General features: G+C 34.6%; 1 pseudogene; it reads left to right on the forward strand.

Annotated features, from left to right (window-relative positions):
* Positions 1 to 1,397: 1,397 nt before the first annotated feature.
* On the forward strand, positions 1,398 to 13,713 carry LOC131958609 (uncharacterized; annotated as a pseudogene).
* The last annotated feature ends 12,088 nt before the right edge of the window (positions 13,714 to 25,801 follow it).

A 25,801-nucleotide genomic window follows, 5' to 3' on the forward strand; every position in this document is an offset into this window, starting at 1 on the left:
CCCCACCCCCCACCCCCCACCCCCACCCCCCACCCCCACCCCCCACCCCCCCCCCCCTAAAAATTTCATTAATCAACCTTCCCTATCTCTCCCACCCCCCCCCCTAAAAATTTCATTAATCAACCTTCCCTATCTCTCCCACCCCCCCCCCCTAAAAATTTCATTAATCAACCTTCCCTATCTCCCCCACCCCCCACCCCCACCCCCACCCCCCACCCCCACCCCCATTTTCGGAGAAAAATGTCTGAACAAAGTCCTGGAAGTGAGGTAGCATAAGTTTGTGTGTGTGTGTGTGTGTGTGTGTATGTGTGTGTGTGTTTGTCTATTCACACGTGTGTCGTCGGTATGTGAATGTGTCTGTATGCATATTATTATGTGTGTGTATGTCATGTGTTGTCCATCGTGTACTTGTATGTGTTTGTGTGTCCTACTGTCTGTCTCTGTGTCTACCTGACGCTAACCCTGAGTTCTACAGTCTACGTTACACCCTCTTATCTAGTGCTATCAGTTTTTACTGCATGTAATGAAGGTCTCCACAATCAAGCTCTAAGGTCTCTGCAATGTCAACTGATAGCAGTGTCCTAACTTACATGCGTACCACAAGTCAACCTTCAGTTCTTGTCTTAGATTTGCACAAAATTACTTCAATGGCTCAGATCTTTACCACTGATTTTACAAGTTTTTATTTGACATGTTCTCTCTATCGTGCTTTTGTCTTTTTTCTCTATAGATCAAAACTGGATAGCGAAATATGGACCACTTCTAACTGACCAATTTCTCTGAAAATTGGCACGTTGGCAAGATTTAATGACAACGCAATCTAACATCGAATTCGATTTGATTTTATGCTTAATTAATTTTCAAAGAATAAATTAAAATGTCCTATATAAAGTACCATTTACCGCGCTATAGTATACGCATAGTATTCGTTTTCATGTAGTGCCCTATTAATATTTGTCATGCAACTCTATCGTATTAAAAAATTTAAAGCACTGAATTAAATGTTTGAAAAACGTTTTCATAACAAGCTTTTATTTAATAATATACTAAAAAGAAGAAAAAAGATGCGACACATAGACAAGGGACGTGCTGAATGAATATCCACACTAGCCTAACACTAACCCAAGATTAGAAACACGTTAGAAATAAGGCGGTAAAGAAAACATTCATACTTAGTATAAAATAGAAAAATTATGGCTCATTATTATGTGCCATAGAGTAAAAATGTTAATGGCGTTCATTACAAAAATTTTATCCAATGAAGAAAATTGTTGTATCTTTTTTCATTTATTGGAACTTGGTGTTGTAATTAAGTAAATTATGTGACCTTCGGTATAAATAGACGTATCATGGTTCGTATTTTGTGCTCATAAAAAATTATCGATTTTTTTTCGCTACAGCTAGTGTAACCAGTCTATCAACTATTATTTAGACTTTAGACTATCAACAGCTTCCTAGCTCTGTATAACTTAAGTTAACTATTTTATTTTAATTATCAAGTTTTTCATTTAACCATCACGATTTTCATTTAACCATCAAGTTTTTCATTTAACCATCAAGTTTTTAAATTATCCATCAAGTTTTTAATTTAACCATCAACTTTTTAATTTAACCATCAAGTTTTTAATTTAACCAACAAGTTTTTCATTTAACCATCATGTTTTTCATTTAACCATCAAGTTTTTCATTTAAACATCAAGCTTTTCATTTAACCATCAAGTTTTTAATTTAACTATCAAATTTTTAATTTAACCATCAAGTTTTTAATTTAAACATCAATTTCTTAATTTAACCATTAAGTTTTTAATTTAACCATCAAGTTTTTCATTTAACCATCAAGTTTTTCAATTAACCATCAAGTTTTTAATTTAACCATCAAGTTTTTAATTTAACCATCAAGTTTTTAATTTAACCATCACGTTTTTAATTTAACCATCAAGTTTTTAATTTAACCATCAAGTTTTTAATTTAACCATCAAGTTTTTTCATTTAACCATCATGTTTTTAATTTAACCATCATGTTTTTAATTTAACCATCATGTTTTTAATTTAACCATCATGTTTTTAATTTAACCATCAAGTTTGTAATTTAACCATTACGTTTTTCATTTAACCATCATGTTTTTAATTTAACCATCATGTTTTTTATTTAACCATCATGTTTGTAATTTAACCGTTACGTTTTTCATTTAACCATCATGTTTTTAATTTAACCATCATGTTTTTAATTTAACCATCAAGTTTGTAATTTAACCCTTACGTTTTTCATTTAACCATCATGTTTTTAATTTAACCATCATGTTTTTAATTTAACCATCAAGTTTGTAATTTAACCATTACGTTTTTCATTTAACCATCATGTTTTTAATTTAACCATCATGTTTTTAATTTAACCATCAAGTTTGTAATTTAACCATTACGTTTTTCATTTAACCATCATGTTTTTAATTTAACCATCATGTTTTTAATTTAACCATCAAGTTTGTAATTTAACCATTACGTTTTTCATTTAACCATCATGTTTTTAATTTAACCATCAAGTTTTTAATTTAACCATCATGTTTTTAATGTAACCATCATGTTTTTAATTAACCATCAAATTTTTAATTTAACCATCATGTTTTTAATTTAACCATCAAGTTTTTAATTTAGCCATCATTTTTTTAATTTAACCATCAAGTTTTTTCATTTAACCATCAAGTTTTTAATTTAACCATCAAGTTTTTAATTTAACCATCAAGTTTTTTATTTAACCATCAAGTTTTTAGTTTAACCATCAAATTTTAATTTTAACCATTATGTATTTAATTTAACCATCAAATTTTTATTTTTATTTTAGCCACGAAGTTTTTTATTTAACTATCAAGTTTTTAGTTTAACCATCAAATTTTATTTTAAACAATAATGTATTTAATTTAACCATCAAATTTTTATTTTTATTTTAGCCATGAAGTTTTTTATTTAACCATCAAGTTTTTAATTCAACCATCAAGTTGTCAAAATGCCTGAAACTAATATTGTACCCGATGGACGACCAGAATTATTTGATATCCGGGCTATGCCTGAACAACCAAAAATTCTTAAGCCTGGTCAGTTAGAGGAGAGTTTGATCCGAGAATTTTTTGAGAAGGTAAGTCCGCGGTTCAGCTTAAACGACAGATTGCAAACAAATTCATTTTAATTATTTTAAATATTCGTTTATTATCATATTTTCACCTTCGTGCCCAAGCAAATGGGGCAGATAAAGTAGAGTCCATCTGTTTCAGTGACATAGGCGTATGCACAGGCGTAGCGACCCTTCCCGCGCCCGCGGACAAACATTCGATATGCACCCCCCTCCTCAAACTTTCGATTTGCACCACCCCCCCCCTCAAACTTTTAATTTGTTTTTCCATCCCATTTTGGCACCTCTTAATGTCGGCGCCCGGGGACATATGCACCCCCCCCCCCCCCACCCCCTCGCTACGCCTCTGGGCGTATGCGAGGTTAAAGTGGTCAGCACTATGCCCAGCCGCCTTTACTTTCCTCTAACGTGATTCAGGTACCCATCGGAGCTAGGTGGACTCAGGAACGTCCTATATATTTTCTCGGTAGCTGTTGTATGCTCTACCACCCCACCAGTCGGTCCCGACAACTGTTGGTTACTGGTGTTAGAATGTCTTTGTGTGAAACGGTAGACTAAGTTAAAATTCTCATGTGTAGTATTGAGATGGCCCAGCGATAGAGCGCTAGACTGCTCACCCGAAAGTCTCGAGTTCGAATCCGGGTTCAAGTCAGCAGAGCATCCCTAAGTCCATCTAGCTCTGATTGGTACTTAATTTATGTTGAGAAAAAAAGTAAAGACTGCCGGGGATATTTCTGACCATACTATCCCTTTATATGCCGAGGTCACAGAAACAGGTGAACTCTACTTCATATGCCCGATGGACCGTCAAGTTCAAAAAGGAAAATTTACATTTAATATTTGTCATAAAAAGTTAAAGTAAAGTTTCCCTTTCAAACCTGACGGTCTATGGGGCAAGTGAAGTAGAGTTCACTTGTTTCTGTGACCTCGGTATATGAAGAGATAGTGTGGTCAGCACTATGCCCAACCGCCTTTACTCTCCCTAACGTGAGTTAGGTACCCATCAGAGTTGGGTGGACTCAGGGACGGTCTACTGACTTGAACCTCTCTCTGTGTATGTCCAATCCATCCCCATTTACGAGCTTTGATGTCCTTTGTCAATAGCGTTAAAAATTCACCAATCATTCCTTTAGGTTCGATTTTTTAAAATGTTTCTTTTAAATGTGTTTAATATCTCCCAGGGATATCTACTGGTGCCCAAATTCTTCACCGAGGAAGAACTTGAACCTTGTAGAAAATCTATAGAAAAACTTGTTGATGATCTGGCTCAGAAGTTGTATGATGGGGGAAAGATCAAAAGTAAAAAATTATTCAAAATAAGGTTATATTTTACCTTTTCCCTTATGGTTTCGTCATACTTGAAATACAAAATTGTAGATATATTGTATATATATATATATATATATATACATATATATATATATATATATATATATATATATATATATATATATATATATATATATATATATATATATATATATATATATACTAGCCGTCCCGGCCAGGCCCTGCTCTGGCTTCTGTGAAAAACCTTTCTGTTAACGACCATTACCTGTGTGTTTAGTAATCATCATAAACCCGGCATTGCCCACCCAAACCACAACCAACCAAATCAACAAAACGCAAACATAACGCTAACACAATTACAAATACAAACGAAAACAAAAACCTAACAACAAACCCAACCACAACCACAAACACCAATACAAACACAAAGAAAAAACAAACAAAAAAGCAAACGAAAACAAAAACCTAACAACAAACCCAACCACAAACACCAATACCAACAAAAAAAAAAAAAAAAAAAAAAAAAAACGAAAAAGCAAACGAAAACAAACCAAATCCAAACGCAAAACCAACCAAAAACACAAATACAAACCCAAACAAAAAAACACAAACAAAAACGAAAAAAGAAAGAACGAAAACAAACCAAATCCAAACGCAAAACCAACCAAAAACACAAATACAAACCCAAACAAAAAAAAAACACAAACAAAAACGAAAAAAGAAAGAACAAAAACGAACCAAATCAAAACGCAACCACTAACGCAAACCCACCTAAACACAAAGAAAACACTAACGCGAACATAAACGCCCGGGGCAGAATCGCCTGTTTTAGCTTAATAAACGACTATAGTACCCCAACTTATTCATAGTTTTTGCACTCACTTAAACGAACGCGCCTGTTTCAATTTAATGAACAATTATAATACTCCAAGCTTATCCGTAAAATACCTAAAACATTTGCACTTGATCAATCCCCGCTAATTATGTAATTATTTTTTTCCCAACACCAAAACAAAGTAATTAAAAAGTAAATGCTTTTCAACTAATGCAATGGTTTCATAAAGGGAAGTAATTGTGTTTTGCCTAATTTATCAAAGGGAAGTAAGCGCTATAGGACTAAATAAAAACATAATTAGAATTTTTGTAAAAGATGATATTTTTTTAAAACTTGTGTTTAATGAACATGCCGACAATTATTACTATAATTTGAAAAATGAAAATGATTTCCCAACACTTTTAATAGTAATTTTTTAACTCATAAATTTAGACAAACGCGCACGATAATTGATCTAACACTTAAATCCGTAGAAATGCCAACGACAAACATATGCGTTACAGAATTGAGCTTTATATATTAGATATACAATTTTGTATTTCAAGTATGACGAAACCATATATATATGTGTCATTATTGTCTTTAAAAAATGTTTATTTTTCTGGGAACCTAAACGAAAATGATATTTGACATTAATCTTTTTAGTACGTTTTAGCAGTTTGCGTGTATTTAATATTTTCTTGACGTTATGCGAAAGAGTAAAAACAGTGGCAATTATAAAATAGCTCTATGCCGTTATATAAACAAACCCTACTCTATACCTCATAATAAGACACTACGGTGCACTGAAAAGCACAGTATGGTGCGATGCTTACTTTTATGGTTTCAAAATCTATAGCGATGACAGAAGGACTGACACACGCTCAGCCCGCTTATATTATACTAGCTGCATCCCGTGCTCCGCCACGGTAAATCTTTTTTAAATGTACCAACTTGGGAACAGAACAGAACAAAACTAAACACAACACAAACGAACGCAAAAAAAAACAAAACAAAAACGAAAAAACAAACATAACACTCATAACATAAACACAATTTAAATGTAATCATTAAGGCATATTGCTCACAGTCTAGCCCGTAGCGCCAAATTGCGCCCTTTCCGGTGATTTGCACCCCCTCAAACTTTCGATTTGCACCCCTTCCCCCCCCCCCCGCCCTAAAACTTTCGATTTCCACCACACCCCCCCCCCCCTCGCAAATTTTTTCCACCCGACTTTGGCGCCCCCTAAGGTCGGCATCCGGGGACATATGCCCCCCCCCCCCCCGCCTCCATACGCCTCTCCTATAAAACCCGAAAGATAGAATAATAATTAGAAAACAGTATAAATAATAGTCAGTATCTATAATATATACAATATTTCACTTTATCCATTCACGCAATTTATTTCCAGCACTTTAAATTTTAAAAATTTACAATAGAGTTTCATAACTAAAACCATTGCGCACCTGATGAACGTGATGACGCGTCTATAATAGTGCTGAATAGTTGATTCAAAATTATAAGTAATAAACAGTAGGGCCTACATTCAGTGAATAAAATAAATAAAAGATTGCCTTTTATCAATCCATGCTAATTATAATTTTCTAACAATAATTTACTCTTACACATCCGGATAATTTGCATTCACATTTTGCTAATTATATTATTGCAACACTAATTCCTTCTATGACGACCGTATATTTGCATTCACATTTTTTATTAGCGTGAGTTTAATGTATTTTTAAATTACCTCTTTTGTCAAAATTAGAAAAAAAGAGTTATATTAATTTGATTTTTCTACCGTACTGTTATTATGTTATTAATATGTATCGACTTTTTCTGGGAATATTAACGAAAACTATATTTGACATTGATCCTTTTAATATGTTTTAGCAATGTGCGTGTATTTAATATTCTCTTTACGTTATGCAAAATTGTACAAACAGTGGAAATTATAAATTAGCTCTATGCCGCTATATAAACAAACCCTACTCTAATACTTATAATAAGACACTGCGGTGCACTGAAAAGCACAGCATGGTGCGTAGCTTACTTTTATAGTCCCAAAATCTATAGCGATGACGGACGGAAGGACACGCTCAGCCCGATTATATTATAGATATATATATAATATATATATATATATATATATATATATATATATATATATATATATATATATATATATATATATATATATATATATATATATATATATCATATTGTCTTTAAAAAATGTTTTACTATACAGACATGTACAAAGAACACGGCTTGTTCGATAGACTTACCTACATAGAAAAGGAATTTTCGGGTGCTAATATAATCCTGTACAAGTACGGTACCTTGCCAAAGGTAAATCTTTCATTGTCGAATATAAAAAAAAATGTTTCGGTTGTATATCACAATGTTCCTGGTATCTGTGTTAGCTTTCTCAGCTATTATGTCATCTAGGTCTATTTCCAATTTAAACAACAAAGTTTATTGTTTATCACATTTTTCTTGATATACGTAAAAGTGCTATCAGTTATTACTCCAAGTTGGTCGTTTTCTAATTAAACCAAAATACTTCAATTGTACAATGTTTATTTTACATTTTTACTTTCTCGTATATACGAAGTATAGAGAAAGTCTTGTAATCATGCAAAAAAAATCGAGATTTTTCCAAATCTCAACGTTTTACACCTCACTGATACGGAAAATCTTGTCCGTATGTCTGTGTGTCTGTGTGTCTCTGTGTGTGTGTGTGTGTGTGTGTGTGTGTAAACACGATAACTTGAGTACCGTTACAGCTAGGTTAATGGAATTTCATATATAAGTATTTTATCAAAATCGTAGATCCTGATCAACTTTTGAGCGATTTCCGATAACCGGAAGTGGTACTTTTTCTACTTTTAATTTTTAAAAAGCCTATAACTTGATTACTATTTCAGATAGATAAATGAAATTTCACAAGTAAGTAAAATATCTAATTCTCTACCATCTTTCAAATATTGAGTAATTTCCGTTGACCGGAAGTAGTAGTTTACGCTATTTCCGATTTCTTAAAAAACGCACGTAAATTTATAAAGTACTAATAATATCCCGCACTATTCTTTTTTTTTACGAGATTCTATTCTATTATAAAAAGTTTAAGTAATTTAAAAATGGATTACAAATATTGTCTATGCCCTGAGATGCCATCCCTCGTAGTTTTATATTAGAATATACGAGAAAGTTTAGGGGAGATCACTCCCGGTTTATTTAATGTGTTTTGAATTTCAAAATCCTGTAGGAGTTCTGTGATTTATGGGCCAACGAGAGGCTGCTGTACGTGGTGGAGCAGCTCATTGGACCTGAGGTATGGGGACGCCCGTCTGGAACCTCAGAACAAAAGTTCCCCAGAACGAGGCTACGACTGTACCATGGCATCAAGGTATATATAATTTTCTGATCTACATTTATAATTCTCTTCATTGAGGGACCATGCGGGACACCACGTAAGCACGCCCCCCCCCCCTCTCCCTCGCTTTCTAGGCATATCGCTACCACCTCCACCACCATCAGTCTGGTGAGCTGTGGTTCACGCCAAATGTTTATAATTGTAGAGCCGGGTCGAATTAGTGACGGCTATTAGTGGCGGATAATTTAGTTTTTGAACCATTTGAGAACACTAACACATATATCAGGAACAATGTGATATAAAACCAAAAAGATGTTATATGCTGACAAATGTTGACATTTTCTGCTAATTGATATCATATACTGGCTAATGCTGACATATACTGCCAACTGCTTTCACAAGTTGTCAAATGCTGGTCTCTGCCGCCTAATCTAAAATGTGTTGTCACATACATATTGCCACATTCAAATGTTAATAAGTAGTCACATACGGGACGGAGTAGCCTAGCGATAGACAGCTAGACTCCTAACCCGTAAGTCTAGAGTTCGAATCAGTAGACCGTCCCTGAGTCCACCCAGCTCTGATGGGTACCTAACTCACGTTAGGGAAAGTAAAGGCGGCTGGGCAAAGTGCTGACCACACAACCACTTCATATAGCCGAAGTCACAGAAACAAGTGAACTCTACTTCACTTGCCCTATAGACCGTCAGGTTTGGAATGGGAACCTTACTTAGTCACATATGACTATCAGTTATACATTTTGAAAACCTGAAGCGTTTACAAATCTAATATTATATAATATCTAATAACATTTACTTATTTCATCAAGACGCAGCGTATATGGATAACGACGCTTACAACGTTCTACAACCCACTGTATGGATACCTCTCGTGGATACTAATCAGGAGAATGGATGTATGGAGGTAATGTGTTAATTAATTACTCAATTTGGTTTGGAGATCGTGGGTGGGTTGGGGGTGATACCATTGTATTCGGGGAAACTAAAAAGAGGGGTTTGGAAACAAATATTGTTAGGGTTAGGGTTGGGGATGGGGTTGGGGTTGGGGTTGGGGTTGGGGTTCGGGTTCGGGTTGAGGTTATGGTTGAGGTTAGGGTTGGGGTTGGGGTTGCGGTTAGGGTTAGGGTTAGGTCTGAGGTTGGGGTAAGGGTGAGGGTGAGGGTGAGGGTGAGGGTGAGGGTGAGGGTAAGGGTAAGGGTAAGGGTAAGGGTATAGGTTAGGGTTGGGGGTGTGGTTGGGGTTCGGGTTGTGGTTTAGGTTTAGGTTAGGGTTGGGTTGGGTTAAAGGTACCACAATACAGATCTTTTCATGTAAATTATTAACACCATGTCCCAATTTAAACCTCTCTAAAAAAAATCTAAAAGTACAAGTTTTATGATCTTTTTTTTCTATTTGATTGTAGATGATTTCATGTGGCCACCTGACAGGTAAAGTGGCAAGACACACCTGTTGCTGGAGAGACACCTGGTATATTGAATTAGATAAAGAAGATGCTGCAAAAACGTTAAGTAAGTCTTATATTTATTACTTTTTTAAAATTACTATATCGGCATTTCTATAGCGACGTGAGCAAGGTTAGTGCCTGATTTGGTGATGTTGACGCACTTATAAATATACGGTGTAGGCAAATGCAAGCTAGTGACTTGCTGTGCCGCTAATCATTGAACAATTTCTACACATTTAGACAGGGTTCCATGACAAATGATCTCAGGACAAATGATCTCAGGACAAATGATCTCAGGACAAATTATCTCAGGACAAATGATCTCAGGACAAATGATCTCAGGACAAATGATCTCAAGGCAAATGATCTCAGACAAAATATCCCACGGACAAAATATATCAGGACAAAATATATCAGGACAAATGATCTCAGACAAAATATCTCAGACAAAATATCTCAAAGCAAAATTGTAGTAGTATGTACGATGTTTTTAGTTGATTTGAACATTTTTATTGACTGTCATTTGACTTTGTCTACTTTATTTAATATGGTTTATAAGCCTAAATAATAACTGTAAACAATGTTTTCAACAAAAATTTGACATATCGCACTAAACATTTTAAAACTGCGATTATATAGTATGCGAAGATTAAAGAAAATTTTTACAGAGAGCGTAGGTGGGCTTGCCAAACATGAAACAATCCTACCATGTCAGGTGGACGAAACTAGATCAAATGGAATGAAATAACAATAAAGGCACACCTTTGTATCAAGGTGGCCGTCCGCTTTGATGGCAGAGACATGCCTTAAGGGAAAGACATCCGCCCTCCATAATACAACTAGCATCTAAATTCAATAGTTCTACGTCGGTCACACCTTAGTGATCTGCTGATAATTACTTATTTAAAAGACAGGGGTCATCGCGAGCAAAATTGGTCGTAGTGTCATGCAAATAGAACAGTATTATTGGTGATTACCCAGCTATGGCCTCTTACGTTACATCGCAGAAAGGTTATAGTGAATTATTTCTGGTGAATTTATGTTTATAAAAGCCAGAAGTGAAGCAGCAGGCAAAGAGATTTGGAAATATGAAGTATAACATGTCGATCAAAAGTACACACAATGTTGAAAAATATTTCGCGTGTTTTGAACAATAATGTGTATAATTACCTTTACTTTATTTCTTTATACATTATAATTTATTATACCTTTCAGGTTAAAGGAGTAAGTTTGTTTTAATTTTTACTTTTTTCAAATCAAATGCTGTTATAAAGATTAAGTTTAATAATTTTCATGTTTTGTTTTGTTTAACAAATTCATTTTATTCACAATTATTGTGTAAAAAAAAGTAAAGAAAACCATATGACAGTTAATAAAATTGTTCAAGCAACTAAAAACATCGTATATACAATTAAAATTTTGCTGTGAGATATTTTGTCTGAGATATTTTGTCTGATATCCTTTTTCCGTGATATCATTTGTCCACATATATTTTGTCCTGATATATTTTGTCCTGTTATCTTTTGTCCGTGATATCATTTGTCCTGTCACCTTAGACAGATAGATCTATTAAAATATTAAGTGTTAATAATCTATAGATTTCAAACTGGTTATTGAAGATCATTATTACATAAATTTTTTACTCATCAAATAACTATTTTATTGACTTTTAGAAATCTTGATTTCTAATTAGATGTTGATTTCTAATTAGATGTAGATTTTGTGAAAGACAAAGTCCTGTGCCCAGTCCCCTATGGTGGCATGTTGCTTATAAATAACATGATACCCCATAGAAGGTTTGTTCTTTTTTTAAATAGTATTTAAATTAGCTTTTCTTGTAGGTCAATTTAATTAAACGTAGTACTCATAGTATATATCATATTTCTATTTAACATCTTTATCAACTTAACAATGTATAAAATATAAATATTACATTTTAATTTCAAATAACAAATACTGATAACTTTTTTTTCTATCTTCTTAATATCCTTTTATCATTAGTTAATTTTAAAAAAACAATGTCTGCATTTAAGAAATGGTCAGTGTTCTATAAATAGCCTGAACAATTGTTCTGACGTCATCCGCTGGAGCCTGGACTTCCGGTGGCAGGTGCCTGACAAACCTGTGGGCTATTTTGGGTTAAAGAAGGGCATCTTGATGAGGTCAGAGAAAACTCGAGTGGAGAAAATAGACTGGGACACTTTTAATAGCGTTGATAGGATCATTGAGGCGGCCAAAAACTGCACGGTATGATTGATTATATAGATAAATAAATAAATAAAATAAAAAAATTATATATATATATATATATATATATATATATATATATATATATATATATATATATATATATATATATATACTATTGCTGCATGCTATATGTATATTTACATACATAAATACATATTTAAATATATATATATATATATATATATATATATATATATATATATTTATATATATATATAATGATATTTATATATATATATATATATATATATATATATATATATATATATATATATATATATATATATATATATATAAATTATATATCTAGTATAATCGATGCTAGGTTCAAATTTAACAATACAACATGCTTCTCGAAACTTCTGAAATGTTCATAGAATTTTTACAAGTCAGACGAAGGTAAAAATATTTTTTTTTCCTTCTACAAGGATGAAGAGGAGCAGGATCCATTTGATACCACACTAGCAGGCCCGTGGATGTTAAAATGGGAGATGACCCACACAAATCGCCACACGGAGAAACTTAAAATTAACAAGGATTAACTTACTTAGGCCAAAGATTTATGTCCCTTGATTTCATTTTTTTTTTATGTCATTTATTTAGTTTTCAGCAAACTAACACTAATTTTGGTCGGATTATCTCTCTATGTGCCTTTATTAGTTGTTTTTTACTTTCTCGTATATACAAAGTACTAGCCATCGGTACCCGTTTCACGTGAATTATAGGCCTATATGTTTTAAAATCTTGAACTTGTTTGTGAAAAATAATTTATGAAATAGTTATTGGTCAAAACGCAATGTGCTTTATTACACGCTGAACGATATTAGTGACAAAGCAAAGAAATAACTAATTAGCTAAAAATCCGACACATTTAACATAACACAGGCACACACTGATTGACTTAGATGGCTATTCAATGGTCATTATGTTGTTTTTAAGTAATTTGTATTAGTTTAACCGATAAAAGTGTACATATTTCATAGCGTACGTCTTGATGAGTAGATCTATAGATCTAGAGCTAAATCAAATTTGAATAAAGTAGTTCCTTTCTTTATAGCCTAAAATCGGAAGAATCACATATTAAAAAAAAAAAAATTAAGTTTTACTTGGTGTGTCATCTCAGCTATTTAGGTACCTTATAAAACATGGAGAATGAAAGACGTATTTAATTTAAATTTTTAAAAACTTAACTTACGCTAATATGCCTATTCTTTCAAATTAATTTTTTTATCTCAAAATTAGCCAGTTCCATAGCTAAACAAACAAAGATGTGTATAAAATAATTAAGGACTGAAATAGTTTTATATAGAAATTTATTTTTGGAATAGATTCTAGAGTAGATAGAGTCTAAATCTAGATCTTAGCGAGTTAGCTAAAGATTCTGATGTGATACCCTGCAAAAATACTTTGCGGACAGAGAGAGAGAGAGAGAGAGGAGAGAGAGAGAGAGAGAGAGAGAGAGAGAGAGAGAGAGAGAGAGAGAGAAGTGCGCACATGGTCTTTTATATATTAGGATAGAGAAAGTCTTGTAATCGTGCAAAAAAAAACACGAGATTTTTGCTAACCACGAGTCGGAAAAAACATAGTTTTTGAATCTTGTCCGTATGTCTGTGTGTGTGTGTGTGTATGTGTGTGTGTGTACGATAACTGGAGTACCGTTAAAGTTAGGTTGATGAAATTTCATATATAAGTATTATATCAAAATCGTAGATCCGTATAAACTTTTGAGCGATTTACGATAACCGGAAATGGTACTTTCTCTACTTTGAATTTTTCAAAAGCCTATAACTTGAGTAGCCTACTATTTCAGATTGATAAATGAAATTTCCGTCAAATTTTGAGTAATTTCCGTTGACCGAAAGTAGTAATTTACGCTATTTACGATTTCTCAAAAAACTAATGTGAATTTATAAAGTACTAATAATATTGCGCACTATTATGCACATTTTATTTGGCGTTCACTTGGCGTTCACTTAAGTATCTAAAATGGATTAAAAATCATGTTTATATCCCGAGTTCCCATCCCCTATTGTTTTATATATGAATATTCGAGAAAGTTTAGGGGAGATCACTCCCGGAATTTCTTTTGTTGTTTATTATTTCTAGCAATATGTATTTCAAGGGAGACAACACAAAATTAAATTAGAAAATTACAGAAAATGTATAACCAACGAAAAAATTAACAAAGTTAATACACTTGCATTCAAAATTTTAATGCGATGTTACATAATTACGTCAAAACAAACCTGCATTTTTTACATACATGAAGCACAATTTAAAATTATTATTAAACATAGAACTCAACACATTGTCGGTAAAGTATTCCTATAATTTTAAATATGGATTTTTCCGTTTATCTGCAGTTATTTTGCTGTTTGTAATCAGCAGTTCTTTTTTTTATTATAAAGGCTAATATTACTGGTGAATATTTAATTCCGTTTGTAAAAAAAAAAAAAAAAAAAAAATTAAAATAAAAAGAAAAAAAAGAAGAGAAAAAAAGCAAAGGAATAAAGGGGAAGGCGTGGCCTAGTGATCGAGATCTAGACTACTAGACCAGGGGTCGGCAACCCTCGGCTCGCGAGCCGCATGCGGCTCTTTTTATATCAAGATGCGGCTCTCGTTCCATGTACAAATATTAATAATTATATTATTATTTTATTTTCAAAACTCATAACAAATATTTACTGTAAAGAAACAACTTTAAACTTAATAAAATTACTAAAAAGTGAGAATAGGTGAGGTAGAACGCATACGGACAGCTGACAGCCGCTTGGGCACCAGGCCCAATCCTACAGTCGTGATGTGGCCAGCCCTGTGGCAATATTCCATGTTTGCCACTGCCCAAGTTCCAACTTTTTTGAAAGTCTTTAAATAGGGAATTTCATTTTATATAGAATGCATATCTCTATCTGTAAGTATGCATTAATTTGACATGAGAGACGTCGTTTTATAGTTATTAGTTTCCTACTGTTGAGCCGGGTACTGGACGGTGGGGTACGAGTTTACCCAGCGTTCAGTGGGGTGGAAGATAAGTCTGGTGAGAACCGAAGGACAGAAGGAAAGGAAAGGCAAAGACGCCATAAGATTGGCGACATCAAAGACTGGACAGGGCTGTCCGTTACAGAACTACTCATGGCAGCAGAGGACCGAGACAGATGTCGGAAAAATTAAGAGAAAAATCACCTGTGACGTCACTATTAGGGTTAAGAGTAGACAGCGAGTAGAATACCTTGTCCTAGTCCAACTTGTAGCATAGAGGCGTCAGCAGGCAATATTCGCTTCTTTAAAAAAATCGTCTAAATGTGATGAGCACAAACTAATTTTTGTTGGATTACTCTCTATACGCCATTATTAGTTGTTTTTACTTTCTTGTATATACGAAGTATAGAGAAAGTCTTGTAATCGTGCAAAAAAAATTGAGATTTTTGCAAATCTCGACGTTTTATGGCTCCCTGAGTCGTAAAAACACATCTTGTCCTGTATGTGTGTGTGTGTGTGTGTGTGCATGTGTCCGTGCGTGTGTGTGTGGGTGTGTGTGGGTGTGGGGTGTGGGTGTGTGGGTGTGTAAACACGATAACTTGAGGACCGTTACAGCTAGGTTGATGAAATTTCATATATAAGTATTTTATCAAAATCGTAGATCCGTATCATCTTTTGACCGATTTCCGATAACCAGAAGTGGAACTCTTTCTACTTTGAACTTTTCAAAAGCCTATAACTTGAGTACTATTTTAGATAGATAAATCAAATTTCGCACGTAAGTAAAAGATCTAATTCTCTACCTTTTTTTTTCAAATTTTGAGTCATTTCTATTGACGGGAAGTAGTAATTTTCGCTATATCCGGCGTGGTCGAGTCGGTAAAGCTCATGGTTGCTAAACCGAAAAGTCTCGAGTTCGAACCCTCGGGCAGATGAGGCTCGTTAGCTGGGGACACCACACTTCTAGGAGAGACAACTCCAAAAATTAAACAACTGCTGCCATGTAGTTTGTTCTTGGTTGGACAAAGGCTATGGAAGCAAATCCAAAAAGAAAAGCAGGCTGAAATCGGAGTCAATGGCCTCAATGGCGCATAACCAGTTGACACGTAACGCTTAATTGTGTTGGAGGCGTGGTCGAGTCGGCAAAAAGCTCATGTCTCGAGTTCAAACCCACTGGCAGATAAATCTCGATCCCCTTCAACACTAATAATTAACAACGAAGAAGAAGAAGCTATATCCGATTTCTCGAAAAACGCATGTGAATTTTTAAGAACTAATAATATTCCGCACATGCACATTTTATTTGGTGTTCACTTGGTGTGCAATTCTTTTTTCTACGAGATTTTATTCTATTTTAAAAGTTTAAGTATTTAAAATGGATTATAAATCATGTCTATAGCCCGAGTTGCCATTTCCTGTTGGTTCATATAAGAATATTCGAGAAAGTTTAGGGGAGATCACTCCCGGGTTGTTTTTTTTTATTTCTAGCAAGATGTATTTCAAGGGAGACAACACCAAATTAAATTAGAAAATTATAGGAAATATGTAACCAACGAAAAAGTTAACCACGTAAAAAACACTTGCATTCAGAATTTTAATGCAATATTACTTAAGTACGTCAAAACAAACCTGTAGTTTTTACATAGAAGAACCACAATTTAAAACTACGATTAAACTTAGAACTCAACACATTGTCGGTAAAGTATTCCTATAATATTAAAGTTAGAGTTTTCCTTTATAATGCGTTACCTGGTCTACAGAATTACCAGTTCATTTTTCGAAAAAAAAAATTAAGGAAAAAAAAAGGAAAAACTGGGGATCAGCGTGTAGCCTGAGGTCTAGACCAGGGGTCTCCAAACTTTTCAATCCGAGGGCCGCATTAACTATCAAATTTCAGTTCGGGGGCCAGTTTCTTCCAGGCATGTCTTTGGTTTTTCTGGCCAAAGTTCCTCAGCTATCACCAACAAACGATTTTTTCTTGGACAAAATGATCTCCGCGGGCCGGATGAGAGGACTTCGCGGGCCGCATTCGGCCCGCGGGCCGTAGTTTGGAGACCCCTGGTCTAGACTCTATATGCGTTTATTAGTTTTATAAATGATTACTATTATTGTTTTTAGCAATATGTGTGTCTTGGGAGACAACAACGAATTAAATTTAAAAATTTTGGAAAATGTGTAACCAACGAAAAAGTTAGCCAAGTTAATACACTTGTATTCAGAATTTTAATGTGATATTACATAACTACGTTAAAACAATCCTCAGTTGTTATTTTTTTTTTTACATAGAGGAACCACAATTTAAAATTATGATTGAACATAGAACTCAATACATTGTCGTTAAAGTATTCCTATAGTTTTAAATAAAGAGTTTCAAATTTAAAATATGCCTTTCATGTGTGTAGCCGGTAAAAAGTTCTATTTTCGAAAAAAAAAATTTAAAAAAAGAAAAAAAAGTAAAGAAAAGGATGGCGTGGCCTAGTGATCGAATTCTATAGGCTACTAGCCCAGGGGTCGGCAACCCTCGGCTCGCGAGCAGCATGCGGCTCTTTTGATAACAAGATGTCGGTAAAATTTGGAAAGTTTTTGAATACTCATAGACCTAACTTTTTTTTTTAAAATGTGTAGTTGAGCTACACAGAGATCCTCATTAGCTATCTAAGCACCAGGGGTCCGCTTATTGGGTGTCCTGCACAGGGGGATAGGTGTACTACTTGAATGATCAGTTTTGCTGCATTAGGGACCTTCGCCAGTGGCCATGTCCCAAGAGCCCCGTGACGCCTCTGACACAAAGGCCGTCACCGAGGGGTGTTTCTTTCACAATCAGCGTAAACCGGGGCGTGTTTGTGGTAGTGTGTGCAAACTAGCGCCCCAACAACCAAGCCTTTTATAGTACTGCGACTGGCACCTAGATAGTGGTTTTGTAAAAAAAAAAAGATCTACTACAGTAGTATAGTTCTCAAGCAGCTAACACACGCTGTTAAATATATACATGAGTTGTAGTGTGATAGATAGGCAAACATTCAAACCACTTCCATGACTTATTTCCCTTTTTTAAATAGTCAAATATGTATGCTCTTAAGCACCTTCTAATAGATATGCAATAAACAAATTAAAAAGCAATTACTAATCTAGATTATTTTTTTTTAAATACATAATAAATAATGACATAGTATAAAACGGAAATGAAGCATAAAAATAAACAAAACTTGAGAAACTATTACCTATACAAAGCTTTCATAATTCATATTCTTTTGACCGACTTATTTATTGGAAGCATTAAGGCAAACATATATTGAAACAGATCTCCTTTTCTCTCGCCTGTATTGAACAGCCCACATCATGGACAAACTCCAACCAGTAAAACTTGCCAAAGTCTTGCAAGTCTTTGGTCGCACTGGATAACAAGGACAATGTACACAGGTTAGAGTTGAATTTCTGGATGACTCAAACCGCTCCATTATCAGAAATGTGAAAGGACCCATCCGAGAAGGAGATATCCTTACTCTTCTTGAATCTAAAAGAGAAGCCAGAAGACTGCGATAGGTCACTGATAACATGTGGTTCGATGATGCACTGCAGCTTTTGTTCACAATTTTTTGAGAATGTCTTAAGAATAAAACATTCTTATTTGCAAAAAAAAAAAAAAAAAAAAAAAAAAAAAAATAAGCAGACTCAAGGATAAAATAAACACAGACTAATAGCACTCACACTCATGATGTGTAGTTGTAACCTGTTTAAATTTATAAAAAAATAATAATTTTTAATTTGTTGTCAAAACTTGAAAAGCCCGAAACGAGTATTCAATGTTTGTATTTTGTATATATATATATATATATATATATATATATATATATATATATATATATATATATATATATATATATATACATATATATATATATACATATATATATATACATATATATATATATATATGGGCCAAAACTTTTTTTTTAGGGGTGGCCCTTTTTTATAGTTCCGCCACTGCCATGATGGAGAAGAAAGGAAAGGCAAAGACGTCAAAAGATCGATGACACCAAAGACTAGACGGGGCTGTCCGTTAAAGCACTACTCAGAGCAGCATAGGTCAGAGTTTCTTCCAGGCATCTCTTCGGGAAGGGGGTGGGTGGGGGGTGGGGGGGGACTTTTGCCCCCCCCCCCCCCGAAAAAATTCCACCATTCCCCCCCCCCTCTGAACGAAATGAAATTTATATATAGAAAAAATATACTTTTAACAGTGTCTGCCCCCCCCCCCCCTCCCCGAAGAAAGTCTACCGCCCCCCTCCCCCCTGAAAATTTCAAGTGCCCCCCCCCCCACCCCGGAGAAAAAAGTCTGGAAGAAACACTGGCAGAGGACCGAGACAGATGGCGGAAAAATTATCCGAAAATCTACTGTGACGTCACTATTAGGGTTAAGACTAGAATACCTAGTCCTAGTCCAACTTGTAACATATAGGCGTCAGCAGGCAATATTCGCTTTTTTTGTTTTAAAAAATCCAAATATAATGAGCAGAAACTAATTACTCTCTATAGGGCTGGTAAGTAGGTCAACAACCAGTTTATCGGTTCAATAAAACCTGCATGAGCCATAGAACTGGTTGGTGACCTACTTACTAGCCCTATACGCCATTATTAGTTGTTTTTTTTTTTTCTAGCAGTATGTATTTCAAGGGACACAACACCAAATTTAATGTTAAAATTATAAAAAATGTGTAACATACGAAAACGTTGACAGTTAATAAACTTGCATTAAGTATTTTAATGTCATATTACAATAGTACGTCAAAATAAACCTGCATTTATATATATATGAAGCACAATTTAAAATTACGATTAAACATAGAACTCAAGACATGGTCGGTAAAGTATTCCTATAATTTTAAATATAGATTTTCCCATTTTTAGCTGTTTAATACCATTTCTTTAAACAGTTTTTTTTTTCCAAAAATAAATAAGAAGAACCAAGAAAAGAAATCAAGAGAAAGGCGTGGCTTAGTGATCGCGATCTAAACTACTAGCCCAGGGATCAGCAACCTGCGGCTCGAGAGCCGCATGCGGCTCTTTTTATATCAAGATGCGGCTCTCGTTCCATGTACAAATATTACTAATTATATTATTTTATTTTCAAAACTCATAACAAATATTTACTGTAAAGAAACAACTTTCAACTTGATAAAATTACTGAACAGTGAGAATAGGTGAGGTAGAACGTAGACGGACAGCTAACAGCCGCTTGGGCACCAGACCCAGTCCTACAGCCGTGCTGTAGACAGCCCCGTGGCAATATTCCATGTTTGCCACTGCCCAAGTTCCAACTTTTTTAAACGTCTTTAAATGGGGAATTTTATTTTATATAGAATGCACATCTCTATCTGTCAGTATGCTTTAATTTGACATGAGAGAGGTCGATTTATAATTATTAGTTTCCTACTGTTGAGCCGGGTACTGGACCAGGGTTTCTTCCAGACTTTTTTCTCCGGGGGGGGGGCACTTGAAATTTTTGGGGGGGGGGGGCGGTAGACTTTCTTCGGGGGGGTGGGCGGACACTGTTAAAAGTATATATTTTCTATATAAATTATATTAATTTTATTTCGGTCGGGGGGGGGGGGGGCGGTAAGAGATGCCTGGAAGAAACTCTGTACTGGACGGTGGGGTACGAGTTTACCCTGCGTTCAGTGGGGTTGGAGATAAGCCTGGTGAGACCGAAGGACAGAAGGGACCAATACGCTTATCAAACCTATATACAAGCCAGTTAATCGAAGTGTGCCGTGTTGACAGTTCCTGGGCCGGTGATGTCCGTAAAGAAAGAAAAAAAATTAACAGCTGCTAAAGTGGATTGGGATAGTCCTATATTTATAATATTTGATTACTAAGTTTATGATAGAAGAGCTAGCTAAAATAATTTAAATGTTTTGTGCGAAACATGTGTATGTTGTTATATGAATAAATATTATTTCATATTTAAAATTATTTACTTTTAATAAATAATTAAAATTATTTAACTAGTTCTATTATTGAAATAATACACAGGGATTGATCCCCACTAAACTTTCTCGAATATTCTTATATAACACTACGGGGGATGGTAACTCAGAGATATACACATGATTTTTAATTACTTTAAATTTTTAAATAGAATATAATCTTGTAGAAAAAGTGAACAAGTGAACACCAAACGATCTGTGATAATTCGGAAAATTATTAATACTTTATAAATTTACATGCGTTTTTTTTTGAGAAATCGGAAATAGCGTAGATTACTATTTCCGAGCAACGGAAATTACTCAAAATTTGACAGAAGCTAGAGAATAAGATCTTTTACTTTTATCTATCTGATACAGTACTAAACTTATAGGCTTTTGAAATACTAAAAGTAGAATAAGTTCTACTTTCGGTTATCGGAAATCGCTGAAAAGTTGATACAGAACTACAAATTTGATATAATGCTTATATATGGAATTTAATCAACTTAGCTATAACGGTGCTCAAGTTATCGTGTTCACAGACTTACACACACACACACACACAAACACACACACACACACACACACACACACACTACTTTTAAAGTACTGGTAAATATAAGCATTTACATCAGAAAAAGATTCAAACAAATTAATCAGCATTGCTAAATTGTTTTTTTTTTTGTCCTGTTGACATATGGGTAAATGGCCAAAGATTAGCGTAAGTTTTATCATTATTCTTCTACGTTCTTAACTCTAGTTTTGGAAGGGATTACCTTCATGCACCATTAAGCCTTACGTGGCACACAAAATAACGGCTTATCCAAAACAATACCACATGGCACTGTGCCATGATGGAGAAGAAAGGAAAGGCAAAGACGTCATAAGATTGATGACGTCAAACACTGGACAGGGCTGTCCGTTACAGAACTGCTCAGAACAGCAGAGGACCGAGACAGATGTCGGAAAAATTAAGAGAAAAATCACCAGTGACGTCACTATTGGGGATAAGAGTAGAATACCTTGTCCTAGTCCAACTTGTAGCATAGAGGCGTCAGCAGGCAATATTCGCTTCTTTAAAAAAAATCGTCTAAATGTGATGAGCACAAACTACTTTTTGTTGGATTACTCTCTATACGCCATTATAAGTTGTTTTTACTTTCTTGTATATACGAAGTATAGAGAAAGTCTTGTAATCGAAAAAAAAAAATCGAGATTTTTGCAGTTTTCGACGTTTTAGGGCTCCCTGAGTCGTAAAAACACATCTTGTCCTGTATTTCTGTCTCTGTGTGTGTGTGCATACGTGCTTGCGTGCGTGCGTGCGCGCTTGTGTGCGTGCGTGTGTGTGTGTGTGTTTGTGTGTGTGTGTGTGTGTGTGTGTAAACACGATAACGTGAGTACCGTTAAAGCTAGGTTGATGAAATTTCATATATAAGTATTATATCAAAATCTTAGATCCGTATCAACTTTTGAGCGATTTCCAATAACCGGAAGTGGTGCTTTTTCTCTTTTGAATTATTCAAAAGCCTATAACTTGAGTATGCCTACTAGTTCAGATAGAGAAATGAAATTTCACAAGTAATTAGAAGATCTTATTTTCTGCCTTCCGTCAAATTTTGAGTAATTTCCGTTGACCGGAAGTAGTAATTTACGCTATTTTCAATTTCTCAAAAAACCAAAGTGAATTTATAAAGTAGGCCTACTAATAATATTGCGCACTATTATGCACGTTTTATTTGGCGTTTGCTTGACGTTCACTTAAGTATTTAAAATGGATTAAAAATCATGTCTATTTCCCGAGTTCCCATCCTCTGTTGTTTTATATAAGAATATTCGAGAAAGTTTAGGGGAGTTCACTCCTTGATTTTTTTTTTTTGTTATTATTTCTAGCAATATGTATTTCAAGGGAGACAACACCAAATTAAATTAAAAAATAACAAAAAATGTGTAACCAACGACAAAGTTAACAAAGTTAATACACTTGTATTCAGAATTTTAATGTGATATTACATATCTACGTCAAAACAAACCTGCCCTTTTTACATACATGAAGCACAGTTTAAAATTACGATTAAACATAGAACTCAACACATTGTCGGTAAAGTATTTCTATAATTTTAAATATAGATTTTTCCGTGTAACTGCAGTCGTTTTGCTATTTTTAGCTATGAGCAGTTCTTTTTTAAAAACTAAATAAAAAGAAAAAAAGAGAAAAAAGAAATGGAATAAAGGGAAGGCGTGGCCTAGTGATCGAGATCTGGACTACTAGACCAGGGGTCGGCAACCCTAGGCTCGCGAGCCGCATGCGGCTCTTTTTATATCCAGATGCGGCTCTCGTTCCATGTACAAATAATAATTATATTATTATTTTATTTTCAAAACTCATAACAAATATTTACTGTAAAGAAACATCTTTAAACTTGATAAAATTACTAAACAGTGAGAATAGGTGAAGTAGAACGTAGGGTAACCCGTGGTAATTCCATACACTATTTTTCAAAAAAATATGTAAAAAATCTAAAATTAACACTACCACAATATAATATTGAGGGTATAACTAGACATGCATTACTTACATGATGACAAACAAATATATTTAATATAAGAGATAATTCATAAAACAAAATACAATTTTTAAATATTTCACTTTTACTACAAAAACATGGCAAGTGGGGCAATCCCACACACAATATGAAAATTTAAAAATTCATGTATTTAAAAATGAGTAAAAAACATTTTCCCCTTAAAAAATTGTGCATGGGGGAAAACCCGTCTTCATTACTGGGTGAGGAGAAAGCCTCAATTTCTTCCTCCTGAATTCTGCTCTCACCTGTCATAGGCCGAAGTTATTTGTTTATAATTGTGGAGCATTCTGAAATAAGAAAAAAATTAAATGTTAGATTAAGTCTAATTACTAATGTGTGTATGGGGATATTTAGTTATAAATATTGCATAAATTATATTAAATAATATAGGTACAGTAAAAATAATAATAGATAAAGAAATAAAAGAAGTCTGTGGCAATGTTACTTAATTTTAATAGCGGAGTCTTTTAAAAAAATAAATAGTACTAGATCTATTATTATTTAAGTACTTTTTTGGATTAAATCATGAGTTGTGAATTGTAGAATTAGCCACAACCAATTTAAATGGTTTAAAATAATAGCTAAACCTCTACAGAGTATAAAAAGCAACATGGGACATTCCAAACTATGGGATATGGAATTGCCCCACACCACGTGTGGAATGGCCCCACACCTACTATTGAAAAAAATATGCTTTCCTGTTCTAAATTAAAAGCGGAATCTAGCATCTATAACTGTTACCAGGGGCGTAGCGAGGGGGGGGGGGGGCAGGGGGTGCGGACCGCACCGGGTGAAACCATTTAGGGGGGTCACACCAAGGCAAAAAATAGTAAAATATATAGAGAAAAATTTGAGGGGGGGTGCAAATCGAAAGTTTGAGGGGGGTGTGCAAATCGAAAATTTGAAAGTTTGAGGGGGGGGGGGGTGCAAATCGAAAGTTTGAGGGGAGGGGTGCAAATCGAAAATTTGAAAATGTCCCCGGGAAGGGTCGACACGCCTCTGGGGGGGGGGGGGGGTGACACCATTAAGTGCCGCACCGGGTGACACCCGACCTCGCTACGCCACTGACTGTTACTATTAACAAAAAATGATTAAGCTTTCGTAAAATCAATAAATAATTGACAATTAAAAATAAGACAAAATAAACTATTTTTAAAAAGTGTAGTGGTTCTATTTACGTAAGGATGTTTGAAGAAAGATACAGATAAAATTAAAATTCTTGCTCTGATTGTAGATGAACGCTTCTCTAACAGTATAAGAAAGTACAGAAAATGATCTCTTAGAAACAGGAAATAGTAACTTTTTATTAACCTTGCCTCCCTTTTAAAATAGAGAGTATTCAGTGTGTGGAATTACCCCGTGTGTGGAATTACCCCGGCTTACCCTATACGGACAGCTGACAGCCGCTTGGGCACCAGACCCATTCCTACAGCCGTGCTGTAGACAGCCCCATAAAGATATTCCATGCTTGCCACTGCCCAAGTTCTAACTTTTTTAATGTCTTTAAATGGGGAATTTTATTTTATATAGAATGCATATCTCTATCTGTCAGTATGCATTAATTTGACATAAGTGACGTAGTTTTATAGTTTTTAGTTTCCTACTGTTGAGCCGGGTACTGGACGGTGGGGTACGAGTTTACCCAGCGTTCAGTGGGGCTGAAGATAAGTCTGGTGAGAACCGAAGGACAGAAGGAAAGGAAAGGCAAAGACGTCATAAGATTGGCGACATCAAAGATTAGACAAGGCTGTACGTTACAGAACTACTCACAGCAGCAGAGGACCGAGACAGATGTCGGAAAAATTAAGAGAAAAATCACCAGTGACGTCACTATTAGGGATAAGAGTAGACAGTGAGTAGAATACCTTGTCCTAGTCCAACTTGTAGCATAGAGGCGTCAGGAGGCAATATTCACTTCTTTAAAAAAATCGTCTAAATGTGATGAGCACAAA

Source organism: Physella acuta, unplaced genomic scaffold, assembly GCF_028476545.2.
Source record: "Physella acuta isolate Inbredline_101_S28 unplaced genomic scaffold, ASM2847654v3 ptg001343l, whole genome shotgun sequence".
NCBI lineage: Eukaryota > Metazoa > Mollusca > Gastropoda > Physidae > Physella > Physella acuta.